We start from the raw sequence: 21,083 nt of genomic DNA on the forward strand, positions 1-21,083 counted from the left end.
GGCCCCTGCTTCACCACCCAGACCACTTTTCTGATGATTGCGTCATTTTCCCTCCTCTGCACTGCTGCTGGTTCACAAAAGTGACATCCTGCCCCCCCCCCCCCCCCCCAGTTGTGCAGGCTGGAGAGCAGCAGATGCACAGCCTTGGGAAGATTTAGAAATGGCAAACACAATGAAACTCAAGAACCTGGAAAAAAAACAAAAAAAAAACAATCCCACATAAACCTCATTTTGTCCTTTTTTTTTTTTTTGCCACGGCAGAATTTACATGATGCTAAAGATATACTATGCTTTTTGCATTTTGAATGTACTTAACACATCAGAATATAGTGGACAAGATTAGTTCTCAAATAACAAATTAATCAGTTAATCAATCAACGTAAAACATATTGTCAACAATTCAAATAATTGTGTAATTGTGTAAGTCATTGAACAATAAAACAATCTTAATATTTGCTCATAGAAGCCTCTCAAATGTGAGGATTCGCTGCTTTTCTGTTTTATATTATTGTAGGTAGAATATATTTGGGTTGCAAGTACTTGTCTTAGATACAGTACTGTTTATCACTATTTTCTAACATTTTGTAGTCTAAACAATTCATCGATTATTGAAAAGAGATAATTGACAGACTAATCTTAACAAAAGTTCTTATTATTGGCAGCCCTAGACAGGATTATATTTAATTTTGGCACAAAATCATCATCAGAATGTATCATATACTGATAACACCTACGATACATTTCTTCTCAGTGGAAAGATTGAGAAATCATTTTGAGTTTAAGTGACAGATGCTTCTCTTCACTACTGTGCAGGGCGTAGTAATCACTTGAATGAATACAGCTTGACTAATTAAGGTTATGCAGTTGGCTGGCTCTTTCCAAACAAAGCCCAAGTATTGTGGATTGTGTTGTAGCTCAGCCCCCGTAGTATAGTGCAAATGAGAGCCGGGTTGATACGCTGTTCAGTCTGACGTGTCAGTTGGAAAAGTGCGAGAAGATCAATCAGTGTAGCTCTTGATTTTCAACATCACATTCATGTTTCCACTTAGCTAAAGACATAATTTTGTTGTGGGATAATCAGCTCATACATTGATTTACTGTATTGTCTAGCTGCAACACTCCCAGCCCTGCTGTTACCATGACGAAAACACCGAGGAATATGACTGCAAGAAATTAAACAGAAATAGCTGATGACTAACAAACACAGCCAGTGCCGATGATGATGACTGGAATGTGCTGGATAGCTGTTCTTGAGCTTGCTGTGCATGTTTGGCACAGATAGAGTCCAAGGACGTGCAAGGCCTTTGATCCTGTCTCTGGGGCGTCCCAGATGTTCCAGCGCAGGGCAATGTCAAGTCTGGTTTATTTGCAGAGGTAATGCCCAGCTATTATATGAACAACTCATCCATCAAACAAAAAAGGAACATTTCAGGAACGCGTTTTCCTTTGCACGACTGAGCAATTGAGGTTTGTCAGTGAAGGGAGTCTTGATAGACCATAACCACATCTTCAGCTACATGTGCTTTAAAGGGCCCAGGGCACAATGTTTATTCAGGGCACCCATGGGACATTTCCTCTCCTAGTTAATGCAGATGTCAGAGTATGTTATCTATCATTTAAAGTAAAACTAAATGTAATATTTAATTTCCATAGATGTCATTGAAGTAGAACTTGTCCTTCCTGAAATCACTGAATCATTTTAATCATGAGGAACTCATTTGAGTGCACTCTGACTGACTGAACATCTTTAAGAAAAGTGTCAACCAGTAGGTGGCAGTATGATACCTGAATCTACAACTTCTCAAATCAAGTCTCCTCAATCATTACTAAGAATAAGCACCCTGACTATTTCAATTGACAACTTGAAATATACAATCAAAAATGTGCTGCAGTTAGTATATACAAAGTGCTATATATTTAACCATTAGTATGTCCTATTACAGATCAGGCATCCATATTCAAATTTAAAAAAAGTATGTGTTTATCACAGAATAAATGCATGCACTTTTCATTCACAAAGCTATGATGTTTTACTGAGCAATGAGTTCATCTGTAGCATTACATTTGAAAAGCAAAGGGAAAAACTTATTATATGAAATATATTACTGTAGCATCTGAGTGAAGAATCAAACTGAACTTTAGGATTCCTTGGCTAAACTGTGAACAGTATGATCCTGATAGTTTCTAATCAGCTTTATATAGTATGACCAAAATCATTTCTAAATAGCTTGTCTTTAAATATAGCTTAATGATAATTTTTAGCCTTGAATTTTGGGGATTTTTTTTTCAAAGATTCCACAATTAGAAAAAAATCCTTTTCATAGACCCATCCTGTTTTTGTTCCTTTTTGGTCAACAACTGTAAGGACATTTTCTTTAGCTTACACTTTGTAATATAGAAATGCTCACTGATCCTGAACCATTTTCCTTTTTATCGATTTGAACAAAACCGTTGTTCACCTTCATGAGAGCATATTTTCAACATCTTCCACTTTGTAAACCCAGTGCAGAATTTACACTTAATGCTTAGAATCTTTTGTAAATGCTTTCCTCCGATATTGACGGTAGCAGTCTTCCAACTGGCAGAGTGAAGGCATAGGGAACTCTTGTAAATGCATATGTGACACCATTTCCTCTCCAACAATAACTGTAATCCCCACTGAAAGCAATTAAAAGGTAGCTGAAATCCAGTGGACATAATGGGTTAATTTCTGAGATTGTTGCTTCGGCAGTCCCAACGCAATGAATTTTCTTTGTTTAGCAACTTAGCTTAAGGTGGACTTTTTTCATTAACTCTTTTCAAGTCACAAAATGATAAAACTTTGTGGCTACACTGAAAACAACAGGCATCCTGGATCAGATGGTATGAGGGGACACTGAATATCTTTTGTAGCTCATTAAGACAGTTCTCAAAATGTATTTCCTACAGATTAAAAAAAAAAGTAAGGTGGTTGCAGAATCTGCTACATTCACTGCCTCTACTCAGAATTAGAGATTTGTTTTCTAAAGAGGAAAAAAAAATCAATTAGTGCTAAATTTATTCATGGATTTCTGCGATCAATGCGAGTCCACTCAGAGGGGCTCGGTGGGACCCGGTTCATCCCAGTTAATGTGTTTGAAGGGGAATTACCATTGATGTTGTTTTCCCTTCCTCTCAGGTCAAAGAGCATCTCGGAGCTGTCACGGCCCGTCTGCCACACGGGAGAAACTTCCCTCCAGTCCTCGCCGTTAACCACAAGGCACCTGGACAGGAGAGAGGATGGCGTGGAGTGGCGGTTGATGTGAAGGAAAGACAATCAGGTTGGTTGGCTGTGCGGAATCTAACATACCCACTGTCAGGGAGTCTCTTACTAGAGCTAATTGTGAATCCAATCAAGGCTGGGAATACTGCCAATTGATTTACCCCACTAAATGCATACAATAAACAAATAGACTGGGAATACATTATGTGGAAATTCACTCACAAGCGGCTTTCACGTTCACAGAATATTCATATAATCTACAGTAGTGCTCGGTGTACTCCTATTATACTGGTCTACTAGGTGAAAAACAGCTGTTCCTCACTCTCTCCTAATTTGCTGCAACCACTGCAATTTTAATTCTCATGACCTTTCATGACTTCTTGATTGTTTTCATAATTCTTGCATACTTCTTAATGCTGCTCCGAAAGACAAACGGTGTGATCTTCTGAAATGTTCCTTCAAGGATATTCTTTTCACTTTTCGTATTGATTTCAAACAGTTCCTGCACACAGGCTATATTTCAGGTCAATTAGACATATTTGGGCATTTGCAAATCACTTTTTTTCTCTCAGATCCTGGGGCTCTTAAACTGTACTTTTGGCCCTAACAGCACTGCTCAGATTCTCTGTGGAGCTTGACATTTTGATCCGCAACAGAGACTAAATGATAACCGTTTCCTTGTAAATACTGTTGCCTGCGGGGGAGGGTTTAAATAGACCAAGAAGGACTTTTCACTCACTCAACTTGTTTATATTCACAACTCATCTAAATATGGACAGCTAAAGCATCTATTATATAGTGTGGATTGCATGCAACAGTGTGAGGGGAGACCCATAATTACAGCTAATTAGTGTTAGTAACTTTCTAAATTCCTCTGCTTTTACACTTACAAATTATGTAATTATGACCATTTCCCAGAAAGACAGCAAATAGGTTGTGATTGTTCAGTTCGGACTTTCTTCACCAAATAATATAATTCCACTATCTCTTTCTGTCACTCTCTTTGTTTTTGTTTTGTTTCTTTAAAGAGAATATCTGTTATCATGTATGAAAGAACAAGCTGCCTTTGTTTGAAGTGCTTGGTCTTGGCATCTGTGATCACTCTCATTAGGGCTCTTCTCTCACTGGGAGCAAAAACACTCCAATAAATTTATTATTGTTTCAAACATATCATTGACTGCTGTCTGAGCTTGCATCCAAATCTAAGAGAGAGTATTTATTTGAAGCTAACCAACGCCCCTCTCTTCAACAATTTTAAATATAAATGGAGGAGGGATCGATTAGCTACTCGCTGATTTTTGGAGGCTGTTTTTCCTCTGAAAAAACTAAAATAAAGTAAATAATTCCTTTTTACCAATAAGTGCAGAGATTGGATGTAATATTTATTTTGCCTTGAGAGAAGTTTGACCCCTGTGTATTGTCATGACAACCTAAGGTCTCTGACACTTCATGGCTAGTGGATGACAACTACCGTGTACATGGTGAACAGGCAGTGCCCACACAGGGGAAAATTGACATAAACACTTTTTTAATTGAGCTACAAATGTTGTCATAGGATGGAGTCATTATTTTAGCATCCCTTAGGGGAAAATCTGCTCATGCAAAAAGAAAAAGAAACGCTTAATTAATACAGCCAGTCACATTATGCCCAATGTGAGGCTGCACAGATAGGATAATATTACATTTTTACTGTGGCGCTCTGAGCCTTTCCCAGATTGCTGATAGTGTTCAGTGCTCCGGAGCTGGCTCCAGGGAAAGATTGCTCCTTGTCACATCCTTATCAAAGAAGCGTTTTGTTCCTTCTTGCACACACCGTTCGTTTTCCACAAGAAGGGCCTGTGATCTCTTATATGTGTGTAGATCTTTCTTCAGCATCCCCCTCCTCTCAATGTTCTGCTGACGATCAATTGTGTTTGTACTGTATGTGAATGTGTATCAAAGAGTCCCCACAGTCAATGCCTCCACTTATAAGGTAATGTACTGACACGGGAGATTCCACGGGGACTGTGCAGAGCTCTCCGTGCATAGAGGCTGTGCAGCAGAGGGAAGGGTTGGGAGGGGGGAACACAGCAGTCATATAGCGTGGGAGGAGAAAGCTGGATTGATAACACACCACGTACACAATACTATCTTCACATGGAAAGCAAATACATACCTAGTTGCACATAGACTCAAACACATATGCACATGCAATGTTGTCAGTGGATGGTTTCAACACAAAGGGGTCATGACCTGAGTCTTAGCCATGCTGATGAATCTCCCATCGAACACCTATTCTGTTTTTTATAGAGCCATGAGGGGATACGCTGTCAGTGAGAACTTTCATAGCAGCAGAAAACACTCACCCAGTTGTTTTATTAATCCTTCAGATTTATGAAGGTAGCTGTCCATGCAAAGGGGGAATTATTCCCATGCATTTCAATATTATATTGACCTTCTAACTAGCGAAGTTTAAGTCAGAAATCCATAGTTGCTCTTGTCTGAGAAGTGGGAAGCCCGGTGCTCACCAGATCCTCCTTCCTGCTCTCGCTCTTTTACAGCTGAGGTGGGAGGCAGGTCAGATACAAGGCTGGGGTTTCGCTGGATTTAACCCAGTCAAAGGAGAGAAGTGGGAGTATGCATGTGGTGGTCTGTGCCTGTGTGTGTGAGTGTATGGGTATTTAATAGCAATAGGATGTGGGGCACATTGTCCACTTGATGTGTATATGTGCTTTTCTATGTGTGTGTGTATGAATGTGTAGATACATAGGCAGTGACAGAAGGTGACCCCTGTGTCAGTGGTTTATTATGTCCAGTTCATTTGCTAGGCTAGACTCCATTGGCTGTCAGTTTTACTGCCTGACTGTGTCAGCTGGACAATGTTAAGTCTGATGGAGTGTTTTTGCCTCTGAAGCCATCCTGAACAGGAAGGCAGGGAGAGCTATATAACAGGCTCAGTGACAGGTTCTCAAAACAGGCGGGCCATGAATATGCAAGCTCTTCCACAAACAGCCAGGAAAAAAAAAAAAACTGCTTGATGTGGCTGAATCTGAAAATAAGCAATTTTGCCATATTCAAGACGCAGCATTGACACTTTCAGCATATTTCTCTGAGAGTCTCACTGTCTATTCAATTTTATTTCTGTAGCACGAGTTAGAGAGTTTCTTGCCTGTTTCATCACTAAATATTAAATAATGTTTCACTTTACTGTCACAACATAATGAAAACAGGAGAGGCATGTGCTATGGGATAAAAAGAAATCATAATTGAATATTTTTGAGCAGTTATGATGTTTTTGCATTTTTAATTATGTGATTTTGCACAAGTAACATGTCTTGATTGATTGGGATAAGGACCTCCTCTTAGCTCCAAATGTGCTTCCACCCTCCCCTGTTTAATGCAAATTAAGTGAACATGTGCCTTTGATATTGAAATGATCTCACTGCTTTCCTACAAACATTTCAGCAGACGAAATGGAACCGTGCGTGCATTTTCTCACTGTAAATTACATTTACCTCACCACGGCCATGGGCTTCGTTGGGACCCAGAGTCAATGTTTTGTTTGTTTAAAAGCAGCTATTATAGCTAGAAAAAAAAAATCTAAAAACAGAATCATGCAAACATACAATTGTCCTGTGATAGGTAAAACAAGTTAAAGACAAATTCACTTACATCATCATTTGGAATAAACAACATAACAAGTGACTGATCAAAAGACAAAAGTAAGAATATCAGCAAGCATTTGATTCCAGCTTTGGGTACTTGACAGTTTTTGCTACACATACATTTTGGTACCACAAATAACCGGGCCTACAAGTGAACCATGCCGGAATTCAGAGGAAAAGGGGCGATTAACTAAAGTTGATTTATGCAGAGTTTGTAAAAGCATGAATTCAATAATATTTCTTTGGTGCGCTTAAACAAGACAAATACAAATACGTTGCACTGTACATGTAACAATGTGTGGTTCCCAGGAGTCACAGCGTTGTATGTTTTTTTTCACGCTTAGTGTACTTTTCAGGACACTGTTGTGTGACCCTTGGGGTTGCTCTATGAGATGATAACAGGACTGTGTGTGTGGATAAACGTGTCTTTGTATTACAAGGGGCCCACATGGTGAATGCACACAGGCCCAGTGAGAGTCGACCTCACAGCCCGGGACTCCTGAAGAAACAACACACCGACTCACTAATTACTAGGGGTGGGAATCACCAGAGGCCTCACGATACGATATCATCACGATACTTATGTCACGATACAATATTATTGTGATTTTAAACGTATTGCAATATGTCAACATCTGTTTTATCTAAAATGATAATTTTCTCTGTTTGTTCATCTCAGCCATTTTATTGCTATTATTATATTAAAATGGGATTGCTAAGCAGACAAACTGACCAACACATAAAAGATCGATTACTTGGCGTCTGTGTATCGATACAGTATTGCCACGGAAAATATCACGGTACTATGCCGTATCGATTTTTTTTCACCCACCCCTACTAATTACCTGCTAATGTCGAGATAAGCAGTGGTAGAGTTATTGGCTCGTCCTTTCCGCAACTGTCTGCTTCTTCTGTTTTCTGTTGCCGTGTTCACATATCTTGTAGATAGCAGGTAAATCGTTTGCAGAGAGATTGATAGGGGGAAATCTCAGGAAATCAGACTTTGTGTGCGATATTACTGTGAAGAGGGTTCAGGGTCAGATTGGCTCACAGTTAAAGTTTGGCCTGGCCACCGTTCTGTATGAGGGGAAAGGGTGGTGATGCTATTAACTGAACTCCTTTCCTGTTTAGAGGAAGGGGCTGTACATTCCAGGAGACTCTCACACACACACACACACACACACACACACACACACACACACACACACACACACACACACACACACACATATGGGCACTTATGAAGACATTCTTGTACATGAGCACAAATACTTTATGCGCACCACCTAAACAAACTTTATACTTAGTATACATTTTATAGCACACGCACATGAGCGTGCACTCACACATCTACTCAATGACTCCATCTTCCTGTCTTTCTCTCTCTCTCTTTCTCTCTCACTCCCTTTACTGGAAGGCCACTCTGATAGGCCCCCTCATAAGGAGAGACGCACCATCCCAGCTGATTCCAGAGGGAGTCCTTCAGAGGGAGCACTTCCAGTGGCTTCAGTGCATTAAAGCTTTTACCTTTTGCTTCTAAAGGCATCGGGACAAAAACAGGCCGAGCTCTTTCTCTCCACCAGGGAGAGAGAGAATGCATTGTCTTGTGAGGACACTGATTACTTAGGAATCAGTCATCAATTATTCAAACGATGGCATACTGTATTGCCTCCACCTTTAGTGACAAGACGGCCTTTCAAGGCTGGGAATTGCAGACACACCCTGCCCGGTCCACAAGAATCAATACAGGCCTGGGTAGTTTGCTTCCTCGCTTTCGTTTCGCGTGTCTCGCTCTTCATACCGATTGTGAATTTGGGGCCTTGGCATTACACATTTGGAAAACCTTGAAGTGCAAGCTGCTGAGAAGGCCACAGGGCTAAGGCAGGCCACCATGGAGGCCTGCGGGGTTTGGAAACACGCCCTTGGCATGTCCCTCAGTTCACTCCACTGCCTTTTTGTCAAGTTCTACCCACTCCCTTTGGTCTCTCCAGTGCCTGTTGTCTTAACTCAGCTGATTAGCTGTAAGTGAGCCTGATGAATGTCTGCCGTTCATCCACAACACCTGGTTCTCAGGAGAGTGGATGTTGAAGTTGCCTCAAGGACGGAGACAGACGTAAAAAGGGGACTTTCTCTTACATCAGTCCAAAGATGGGACCACCCAGGATTTGCATACTTGAGGTTTTTACTTTGCTTTTCTTCCTTGCCTCAACTCAACGGTGTTGCAGAGTTTTCCCTGGACCAGACTTCTGGCATACTTTGCACTCCTGCTCCTTAGTCACTGTCACCGAAACACAAAGAGCCCAACACACAGCCCTGTGTCCTGTCCCAGACTGTCTGACCTCCCCTCTCTGGAAGCCTTTACTACCTTGCAATGTTTGCTAATATAATATCCTCTTACTCTGCTGCAGAGCCAAAGCCCTTATTTTGAACAACCACAGACCACTGAAAAAGGTCAAGCATCCCAGGCCAAAGAGCCAATTAAACAAATGAAGTGTAATCTACACCTGATCAGCTAAAATTGATGATTTTTCTTTCTTTTCTTTTTTTTTTCTCTTTTTATTATCATGTGTTTCCAACATGTTGGTATTCCAGAGAGGTTTCTCTGACTGTCTGTGTCAAGGTCAATGGGCATGCCACTGCTGTTTATTTGCGGGCCATTTGGCCTGTGTTGCAGCTTGTGACATGAAAGAGTGAAGAAAATGTGGAGGGGAGAGGAAAAATCATAAGGTTTGAAGAAAAGCATGGGAGGAGCCAGAGGGAGGGAGGGAGGGTCGCTGGAGGAGTTGGATAACAATGGCTGGAGTCCAAGGTTGGCTAATAGTATCTGACACACTGCAATTTTGAGGCTTATATCAACATTGTTTTTACAGCTGTAATTAAGCCACCTAATCAGAAGCACATTGGTCGGGACAGTCTGGGGCTGTGAGGGGGCAGACACACAGTGAGCTGTGTTCAGCCCTGCGGCAAGGCAGCAGCACCGCACTGGGCTTGGGCTAGGTGGAGGCCAGCCAAGGGAACTGTGGGTGGGAGAGCATCCCGAGTGTGACACACACATGCACACACATATGTACACAAGGCCTCTGCATTGTGAACCAGGGCCACACTGAATGAGTGTAGATATGGGGAGGGAGGAGTATTCATGTGTTGAACTTTTTATGCGTGTATATATTTTTTCCTATATATATATATAAAAAATATATTTACACACACACACACACACACACACACACACCAACAGATTGTGTGTGTGGGGGCCTTTTTGTGGTAATCCATCCGTCCAAATTGTTTTTGAGGCTGCATGTGTTGCAATAGTCTCCTGGTGGCATGCATATCTGTGTTTATCAAGTGCTCAATTATGGCCAAATCTTACTTGTGCACGCATGTGTGCTCAAGTGCATTTCGATGTTTGTTTTATGGTGTGTGCCTTTTGTGCAAAAATGTGTATATGAAAGAGAGAGGGAACATGTGTATGTGTGCGGTCGCCTCAGCCCCACAGACGTTCACCCCACCGACGTTCACCCCACCCTTTTCATGGCCCAGTGCCGAGTCACCCAAGTCTCAAATGGCAACAGCACACACGCACACACACACACACACACACACACACACACACACACACACACACACACACACACACACACACACACAGAGCAGGACGCGGCGCTCAGCTGGGGCCAAAGTCAACAGATGAGCTGGTCTGAACTGGCTTGCTGTGTGTTCTGATTGTAAATTGCGCTGGTGATGATTAGAGAACTCCAGCACAGGATGTCGACTCTTAAAACTGTCCAGAGAAAATAATTTTCTACTATGTTCAGGAAACTTTTTTTCTTTCTCTCCTTTACACTGCTCCCCACTCCACCCCTCTGCCTCCCTCCCTCCGTCTTTAATTTAAACATCATGCGGCTGTATGTGAGGAGGTGGAAGGAGTTGGTGTGTAAATTGGTTTAAGGCCTCCAGAGTAAAAAAAGCCAGACAACGGAGGCTGTTTAGAGTTTCATCTTATCTATGCAAGTTCACACATTGATTGCTATGCACATACAGTACATACCCATGCATGCACTTGGAAATATCCCTAAAATGTCCCTAAGCTTATGATTTATTTGTGTGGTCATCTGCACTTTTCTTGATCTGTGTATTTTTTAAGGACTTTGTGTGATATTTCAGTGTATCTAGGTATGTGTGCATTAACAGCATTAGTTGTTTATTCCAGTGTGGCTGTCAGAAAGTGGGAAGGAAGATCAATGAGTGTTTATGTAACAGAGGCAGAAGTTGATGGGGATGAATGATTATTGTTCTGCTCTTTACCTCCTACTCACCATGTCATGATGTCATCATCCGGAGACACACTAAACTGAGCTAGCCCAGCTTGTTGTTGTTTTTTTCCTACAGCTCCACAAAAAAACACAGCTTTCTGACTCATCACCCGCTGACGTTACATCGAGCTCGTCTGATGGACTGTACAGAGAAACAAACTTGATGTATCCCTTTTTATGTTGCTTATATTGATTATCAACATCAGTGCCTATGTGATAGCATTATAGATGTCTGTGGCTTTATTTTTGACATATGGAAATGTTTTGGCATCAATAAACATACATAAAATGACAAGCCACTTAAGTCAGGATGTTGGACTGGACACTTGAGCAGAGTCTGCTGAACGTCCTGCAGTCTGTAGCCAGCTGGCAGATTTTGTCCCACATTCTTGCTCCCCTGCTGCGCCGCCCAGCTTGGTGACCATGAATGTGTTAGCAACTACTGAGTCCTCTCACCACGTCCTTCAGGCTAATTTAGATTTATGTCCTTTTTAAAGACTGTGCCATTCCCTTCCTCTGAAGATTACTTTTTTGGTTCTCTGCATCATATAGTATATACATTAATTCCTTTTTCAAACGTATGGAATGCTTTGAGGAAACAAAAGAAAGATTAGGGGCAAGGGAAGAAAAGATGGACAGAGAAAGAAGAAGATAAGCTTGTGTGACTTGTCTGGAGCAGTGCGTCGCTGCTTTCCACAAAGTTTGGTAGTAATTCCTCTCTCCCTCCCTTGTTACTCTCCCTCCTTCTCTCCCACCTCCACAGTAATGTCCAGCTTGATTTAATCAGGGAGGCAGAGGGGAAATCAAACTGGGCGTGGGACCAAAAGCCTCCATATGGGGACAGGCCTGGTCCTGCGACCTAATCGACCCCGGGGGCAGGCAACAAAGACATTCAGTGAGTTTGTGAAAGATTCTGTTTACATTTGTGTAATCGTGTCTCTGTATGTGTATAACTGTGACTTGAGGAGGGGAATGAGGCTGGCGGGGAACAGGGAGGATGTTAATGTGTCCCTCAGGTGGCAGCAACAGCACAGTCACACACAGACTTGTGTTTGACATGAAGAAGGTGGGGAGAGTATTTCCTATCCCACTTCTCCCTCCTCCTCCTTTTCCTGCTGTGCGGTTCAGACGTTAGAGCCGGCATTAAATTCCTGTCGACAAGCTCCAGGTGGGGAATAGGCCACATTTCGCCGTCGCTGTGCCCCCAGGCCCTGCAGGAGAGTCCCTGTCTTTCCCAAACATGCTACACTTCTGTCTGCCTTTTGTTCCTCCAATTCTTTTTATCCCCACCCCCTCTCTCTTCTCCTTGTTCCCCTCCCTCGTGTTTTGTGACTGTTTACGCAAAAATGACGGTTCCTCCTCAGCTCGCCGGCTTGTGGTTGACCGAAACAAATAAATAAATCCATAAGGACACACATTCATTCACAAACAGTCTGTGCACACCCCACAAGCGCATAACAAGATGAGAGATGGAGAGAAAATGTAAGCTGTGGGAAGAGAAAGTAAATTAAAAACAAATCATGGCATGACTATGGAATGCAACTGGTGAACGACGGAGACAACTAACTAAACAAAGGCCATGGGATTCTCTGGCTCCCTCATCTGTGTTAAACAATATTCAAGAATATTCCAGATTTAACCCTGCTGCAAATAATTGAGAGGTGTGACTCATTCTGCTGAGTCTCACAGCAGTAAAGATGACATAGGATAAAGAGGACCAACACCTTGTCTTACTGAAAGCATGTTATTATAGTCTCAATATAACCCAGCCAAGGACTTTGACAAGGGCCCCCAGTATGTATTCAGACTGCAGTGTGTGTGTGTGTGTGTGTGTGTGTGTGTGTGTGTGTGTGTGTGTGTGTGTGTGTGTGTGTGTGTGTGTGTGTGTGTGTGCGTGTGTGTGTTTCAGTGTTCAGGAGAGGGACTTGGATGTGGAAAGACCCAGATTTATACGTTTTGCTCTTGGAATATCCCAGAGATATGTTGGAGGCGGCAGGGGGATTTTATAAAAGTCTTCTCCAGTTTCTCTAGTTCAGCATTTTGTCGTAGTGAGGACATTACGTGGTGACAACAGGCATTAAAATCCCTCCCCCCCCCTTTCCCCCTTTTCCCGTTTACACACGTCTGTCTCTGTTTCTTACTCCCTCTCTTGCTTAATTCTTTTCCAGACTGCTATTTCTTCCTGAAAACAGGGTTACAGCCAAGATTTAGTAAAGCTATATACAAACGTAGATGCTCATAATCTGTTTAAATGTAAATTGACATCATTAATTCAGTTGGACTAAAATTACATTTAATGCAAAAGGTGAACTGAACAGTGTGATTGATGGGAAACACTGGGACCACATACATACAGGTCACTGTATGTAACGTCTGTCCTGAAATTGTTCTTAGCCACATCCCGCTCCAACAAATAAGTCTTCCCCTCTCAGATATGTTGCTACTTCTACTATTACAGTTAGGGCTTCATTTCAAAGGCTTTTTACTTGAAGCTAAATACTTATCTTATTCTAATGGTACTCCTGAGAACAGACCGCTTATCCTGATATGAATTGAAAATTCACTAAAGGAAGCAGCCATGGCATGAATGTGAAGCATAAAACATAAAACAGGCCCAATACTTGAGGGCCTCGATGCAGAAATATTTACAATAAGTTCCAGTTTTATTATAAATACACGTAGGAGCAAGGTTTATTCCTATTAGGTGTTTGAGTCTGATAAAAGCTAGAGGGAAATGCATAGCTTGTCAGGAGCATATTCCATTATGCGACTACTGTATGTGCCATTACATGTGTGTGTTGTGTGCGCCTGTGTGCTCGTTGAAGACACTTCTGACATTTAGCCAGATTAAAACCCAAATCATGACTCTGGTTGCTGTTTCCACAGCACCATAAATAAAGCATTTAGGTCAGAGGAAATCATTAAGTGTTAATAATATTGTGCCAGTGCTCTCTTTGTGGATATGGATGTATAAAGTGAACTGGAAGCCCAAAATGGTCTGTTTGGGTGGTTGACTAGATGTGAAACCGCATGAGTGTCCTTGAGACCAGTTAGTTCTTTAGTGTGTGTGTGTGTGTGTCTGGGCAAAAGTGTGCGTAAGTATGCACGTCTCCACCAGCTCTGGCAGGAACTTGGGAAACCACTGGGAGCTCCTCCAATAGCACCTAGTGTGGACTCATTTGTTGACTCAGTGATGGTTAGAGGGGCAAGTGTTGCCATCTTAACACCAGCACAGCTGAGTAGGAGACACACACACACACGCACACGCACACACACTGAGAAAACAACATCAAGTAGTGCTTTTAAGAGGCTACAGTGTATAGCCGGAGTGCAGTTCGCCTCCCCTCATGACAAATGACAAACTACACTGGCAGCCAAAGGGCTAAAGGGGCACATTTGGTTTGGAGAGGAGAGAGACTGAGTCCAGCGCTACTGTACACTGCAGTTCAGGTGCTGCGAAACTCTGGATGAAACCACATGCCTATTCTCCAATTCGGGGACTTTATTTTCCCTTACCTAAAATGGTCTGGGGTGCAAAAGAAGCACTGATTCACAAATAGCTGGCTGTGTTATTTTTAATTTATTGGACAAAGCCTCAGCTGTGGAAGTCATCAGAGAGATTCTGATTCAAGCGTACTCTAATGCCGCCCGGTTTTAATAATTAAAACTCAACAGAACAATCAGATCACCAAAACAAACAACACTTAGGCCTCAGTAACAGTCAGCTCTCTGAGTCTCTCTCTCTCTTTCTTTTCAGTGGATGTCTACAGTGAGCAGGATGCCTAAAGGCGCAGCATTGAAAATGTAAAGGTTCAAGAGTATTATAAAATCCAAACAAAATGAGGTGGTGTTATTGCATAGAATACTTATCTTCATTATCATTTTAGTAATTTCCAATTGGGTATTGCAAGTGATACACATTTGTGCATGTCTGATAGTTACTGATGTTAATTTTCACCTCTAATATTTGTTTTGACTTATCATGCAGTAATGGGGACCACTGGGGAGCCTATTGTTTAACAGGAAGGGCAGATATAATTTCAGCGCACTGTGTTAAAACGCAGGGAGTTGCATCTGGTGAATGGTCAATATCCTCAATCGATGCTGTTCAAATTTGGGATGCCATAAGGCCTGACAGCAATGAATTGTATTATTTTGGGCAGAGTGAAGAATGGATCGAGTGGGATTGTTATGTTGTGGGAATTTAAGCCCAATATTTATTTTCTGTACATACACATTTTGGAGTTTGGGGTACGAGGCAGAAAAATCACTACAGGCACTTAAAACTTTAGCTCCTAAATTCTATAACAACTCCACATATGATTTAGAAACATACAATGCATAAGAATTTTCTTTTTGCTTTTATCACTGCATTGTATGGCAAAACTGCAGCACATGTTTGATAAGGCATCGTGATTAGATAATGATGAGCAACTTAATTTTTTCTCCATCTTCATGAAAAAGTGAAGCTCCTTAAAAAGGAAAATAAGACTGAAGCATTCCAATGTGCTCTAAATTGGGAAAGAAGACAATTAGGCTGACTTGTGGCTGTCAGTCAACCCACTGTTGCAAGGTGTTCTATGAGGTGAAATCAAGCAGGCGAACTAGGGGAGAGGTGGTGTAGTGAGATGGAGAGGCCAGGCAGCCAGGAGGCTGCACTAGAGTAGCCAAGTGCTGGGGAGGGAAACACCATTGTACTGTTCGTTTGGAGACATTCTGTCAAAGCTGGTCCAGGCTGACACTCCGGATCACAGTTTGATAGACGGAAGAGTAGCTCTCACTGACTAGGTCCTATTAAGGTGGATGTTTTCAAAGTTTGGGCCTGGCGCTAGGGAAAAAATAGGAAGGACACAGAGGGGAAGTGGAGCCTGAGCGGAGCTGACATGCTTCAAGACCCTCTTCCCCAAACGCGCAGTTGGGGGTCAAATCGCTTTCCTTCCTTCGCCCAGTCTGGCTTGGTGTCCAACTTACTGAATGTCTAATAGAGAGAGAGCTGGAGATAGCTACACAATGCTTCACAGACACACATGCACTCTCACACACACACACACACACACACACACACACACACACACACACACACACACACACACACACACACACACACAATCACATTTGGAAATACACACTGATATCATTCACATACACACACCAAACTACAAAACATTCATGGACGCATGTTAACACATGCTCGCAAGCATTCATGCAAGCATAGATGCTCACAGATGTGCATATCTGCATATATAGTTTCGTATTCTATAGTGAGAAGACTGAGTTGTGTCCAGTAGGATTAGTGTACGTAGGTTTTCGTGCAGGACCGTTTGTACCCCACTGCATCCCCCTCTCCTGGATCAATGCTCTCCCGCTGTCACAGTGCAGTGAACAGGCAGAGGCAGCCAAGAGAGGCCTGCTAGACCTACAGAGGCACAAAAGCATTGAGAGGTAGTAGAGGGGGGTGGATGGTGGGGGCAAAGCTTGAATGTGTGTGTATGCGCACTGCTAGTCGTCAGAGAGGGGCGAAAGCAGACACACTGCACCTTGACCACCTATTATGAAGCTCTTTGCCGCGATGTCAAGTGAAAGCAAGTTAATTGGGTGAAGCTGTAGAGCATGTTAGGGCGGTGGTTGAGGGCTTGCCGGCTTGACAGTTGAGTGTCAGCGGGACCCAGTCAAGTGTGGCTGAAAGACAGAGCCCTGTCACCGGGCCTAAAGCAGGGCCGCTGGGGCTGTTAGGGAGAGAGACCGACCCCTCCCTGCACGCACGCACGCACACACATACACACACACACACACACACACACACACACGCACAGCCACACACACACGCACAGCCACACACTCCACACAGTGACACGTACACTCAATTACATTCACTCATCCCCTCTGGTGCACGCCCACACTCTCACTCTGTCACTTTATTTAAGAAAAAGTGAATTTGTAAAGGTATCACAAATTGCAGTAATAATAACTCTAAATATAATAATTAATACCTGATAATTGACTGACTGTACCAGGTATTACACACAAAAAAATTATACCTGACCTGATACAGTCAGGTATTACACACCTGACTATATTTTATCTATAAAAAAAAAAACTCTTTGAAAGATGTTTGCCTTGTGCAGTTCATCGTGCATATGAAATCGAAAATACATACGTTGGCATGTTTTTTGTTAAGCTGTTTAAAATCCCATTTACACGATTATTATAAAATAACAATAATCATATAAAAATAAATATTTTAATATCTCCAATAAAAATATTTTGTAGTTTTAAAAGAAAATTCTGTATACCATTTGAAATTCTTTATATATATTTCAGATGATTACTGACAATCAAAACTTAGAACCGCCACTCAAATTGCAATTTTATGCAGCTAACTGATCCGTTTATATCATTGTCATAGTGGTTTTATGTTACAACATAACTCAAACACAATTTTCATTGGTTTAATTTCCTTTTTTTTCCTAAATGTATTCACTAATTTAAAGGCAATGAGTTGGGGACCTGACAAGTTATTGACAAACCCAAGCAGAACTTAACGAAAGAGGCCCCAAATATTCACCATTAGACGATTCCCCAGGGAGGGTTATAGAGCAGCTTTGCAGATAGTGTCGGAGGGTTGTGGGATGCCCATTTATCTTCCTAAAGCTCACATTCAATCTCCATCATACTGTCAGATGGAAATGAAACCCTCTCTTTTGTATCATTCACACCCCCAGAAGTGCTACTTAGTGCCCCTTTCTCAGTATGACAAAAAGACCCTAATTAGAGAAGATTGAATGATAGATGAGAGGAAGATGGCCGTGGCCCAGAGATCATTGTGTTTTACACCATGTTATGTCTATGGCTATAATATTTGTGCTGAGCAGTGTGGGAATCAAGCATGGCAGCAGATCCCCTGCTATGGGTGTCTCAACATACTCAACGATCCATAATGTAGGCCTTATGAAACTGATGGGCCAGAACACAGTCTCTATTCTGAAAGGCACAAAGCATTTGACAAGGTTGTTAGGACTTTGTCCGGCCACAGTCACCGATTAGGCTAATTCTGTGGATATGTTTGTATCAAGCAGTGCAGAAACATTAAGAGCTCTGCCTCCAAGTTTAAATCGACATGCTTTGTGTCAAAGTGTTCCTGAATTTTCAATTGAGTCAAAATGTAATATATTTTTTTTAATCAAAATTTAGGTAATTGACTTTAGGAGAAGGATGTTTGGGATATAACTTATCGAATTTAACCCTGCAGCCAGACACAAGCCCTTTAACACTGAATGAACCACCACTTGCCTTAGGCAGCTCTGAAATAATTATGTTAATTTGATTATCCTGCAGTACAATATTTACAAAGTAACACAGCTCACTGAGCTAGTTGCTAAATTTGAAAGGCAAGAGTGATCCTAAAAATATTCTTTGAAACAAAATAGTTGGATAAGCTTCATTGGAGAAATCCTCTAATTGGTCTTTAGCACTTACTGAGCGTTTCATATAAACCGCTCGGTTATCCTTACAGTCTTAACCTCACAAGTATCACCTAAAACCTGAGCATCAGCTTAATGCAATCAGATACACTTTTAAAATCTAATTCCTTAAACATTTCTACCATTGTCTAAATGTTCACCCCCTGTCTAATTCTACTTCATGACTCCCTACACCTCTACTAACAGCTTTGTAAACTGCTTAAAGGACCATTATGTCTCCTTACTTCCTCTGTCATAATGGGTTAAATGTGCTAGAAGCAGTCAAGTCCAGCCGTTAAGTTAGAAGGCCATAAGTGGTCAAGAACCTCTGTGATCTATTCATCTTTTATAATCCAGATATTAATAGAAAAAAATGAATAAAAATCAACATAATGAAATAGTAAATTCATCTCAGTATGCAGAATATCTATTTATACTATATTTTAGTCCCCACCAAACAGTATTCACAGTAGATCATTATGTTGGATGAGGCATTGACATTGCGTGATAAAGCTCAATATTAGTGATAATTATCACATTAAACTAGATATTTTATAGGGTTAGTCTAACTTCAACAGTTGGCCTTGTTGCTCAGTTACTTATTTGATTTAATTGTGTTGCTACTAATGACATACTGGATCACTCCTTGTCTTTGGGTGATTTAACACATTGTGGCATCATAAAAATCATTATCTACTCTAAATTTACGAAGCTATCATTGAAACTCAAGGTTGCACTGATGTGTGCTGTAAACTATTAAAAAGTATGATGCCCAACATTTATTTTAATATATTCATGCTGTGCTTACAGGACAATCCATAGCTAGATTACTGTGCCATGGTATTTCACTAATTACATAACAATTTAAACATTTCAATGAATTTAATTATACAGAAGCTGTGATGTCACAAGAGACCACTTTTCTCTTTTTCTCAATCTATTGTAATTAAAAAAATAAGATAAGTTTGGGGTCTAATTTTTAAAAGTTCCTAACAACGAAAAAAAAGGGTGAGAAAATCAATAAGCCATTTTAGTCTCTATCTATCAAAGCGGATTCCTTCTTGTCTGTTTTAAAGTGGGGATGTGGCACTTTAATAGGATAGCGCGAGGCTGTTTGAAATGTATGCCAATGATTCCTGTCATTTCATGGCAGCCCGGCCATGGTTCACTGAGCGCCCACTTCTCCCCTGTCAGCTCGACTGAAGACAAGCATTTAGTTGCAAACTTTGAGCAGGTTGCGCAAACCAGAAATGATGTGACTGCTACTTCCAATCCCCATCCTTCTCTTTCATGCTGTAATGCCACTGGCGGTCAAAGAAAGGGGAGAGGCGTGTGCTCTCCCTCATTTAACTGAAGAACATGCTGATTTAGTAAAAACCTTAAAGGTGAATAGACTAGAGGGGGTCCAAGTGACAAGAGAAGAGAGGATGGGTAGGAGAGGAGAGGGTGAAAGTACGAGAGGTAAAAGGAGGCAGAAGCTTAGTGCAGAGGAAGTCAAAGGTTGACCTTTTGTGTCATGTCTAGTTCCCAGGATACGTGCTTTGTTGAGTTTGTTGTCATCATACTAATTAAAACAAACACTTAATTTAGGCTTGTTTACTCTTTCATCTCATGCTGTTATACCCAGAGAACACAGGACTACAGATTTCTTATGCATGGCCAGCATCGTTTTCCAGATATTGTTATAATGTCCCAGCCACACAAAAAAAAAAAAAAAAAAAATCCTGTGTCTTAACACTAGGCCAGTAAGTCAGTATCAAGTAGCCCTGCTGGCTAGCTGACAGTTTGGTTGCGTCGAGGCCACGGCCTCAGCCCTGTATTTTCTGCCTTGTAGCACACCAAAGTAAAATCGCTTGTCAAGCCGAGGTGTCTGTGAGCTGACAAGATGCCCCAGTGACATTTCAGCTCGAAAGAGCAAGTGTCTTGCAACCGAGTGGTCAAATATCAGAGAATAGGTCAAGCAGGGCGGAGCTGAGTGCTATCCGGAAGGCCAGTCTCTACCAAACGCCAAACGCCCCCTTGACTTTGACAAGTGGGACTGCTGGGGGGGTCAGTGAGCGCAGCGAAGGGGTGGCTGTGCGACGGAACAAGGTGATGTTCTGTTGGGCATGGCCAGACAGTGTGCACCTTATTGGCTTCAAAAGGGAAAAGACATTGACATTGATTAATCTTCTTAACCCTCTTGAACATGAAGAGGGTGTTGGGGAGCTTAGAGTGGTGGGGGTTTGGCAGCCCCATAAGATGGGCCACTCCAGTGGTTTGTACGGAGCATGGCCCCCTGAAATGTACTCTGACATTCATTAGAATATCTTTGACACCTATCATGGGGGAGCCGGCAAGGCTAGAGGAGGAGAGCAATGTCTCCAGTGATCTCAGTCACCCCCAAAACCTTTTACATTCTTTCATGTGAGTGAAATCACTCTGA

At 41.8% G+C, this 21,083-nt stretch overlaps 1 long non-coding RNA gene across 2 annotated transcripts in view; it reads left to right on the forward strand.

Annotated features, from left to right (window-relative positions):
- The window catches only part of LOC116034397, a 48,445-nt gene that overhangs the window by 17,480 nt on the left and 9,882 nt on the right, over nucleotides 1–21,083 (forward strand). For both annotated transcript variants that reach the window (XR_004897019.1, XR_004101073.2), the window contains exon 4: nucleotides 3,158–3,299. This is a non-coding gene — a long non-coding RNA (uncharacterized LOC116034397). The remainder of the gene's footprint in view (nucleotides 1–3,157; nucleotides 3,300–21,083) is intronic.

The sequence above is a fragment of the Sander lucioperca genome, chromosome 4, assembly GCF_008315115.2.
Source record: "Sander lucioperca isolate FBNREF2018 chromosome 4, SLUC_FBN_1.2, whole genome shotgun sequence".
Classification (NCBI taxonomy): Eukaryota; Metazoa; Chordata; class Actinopteri; order Perciformes; family Percidae; genus Sander; species Sander lucioperca.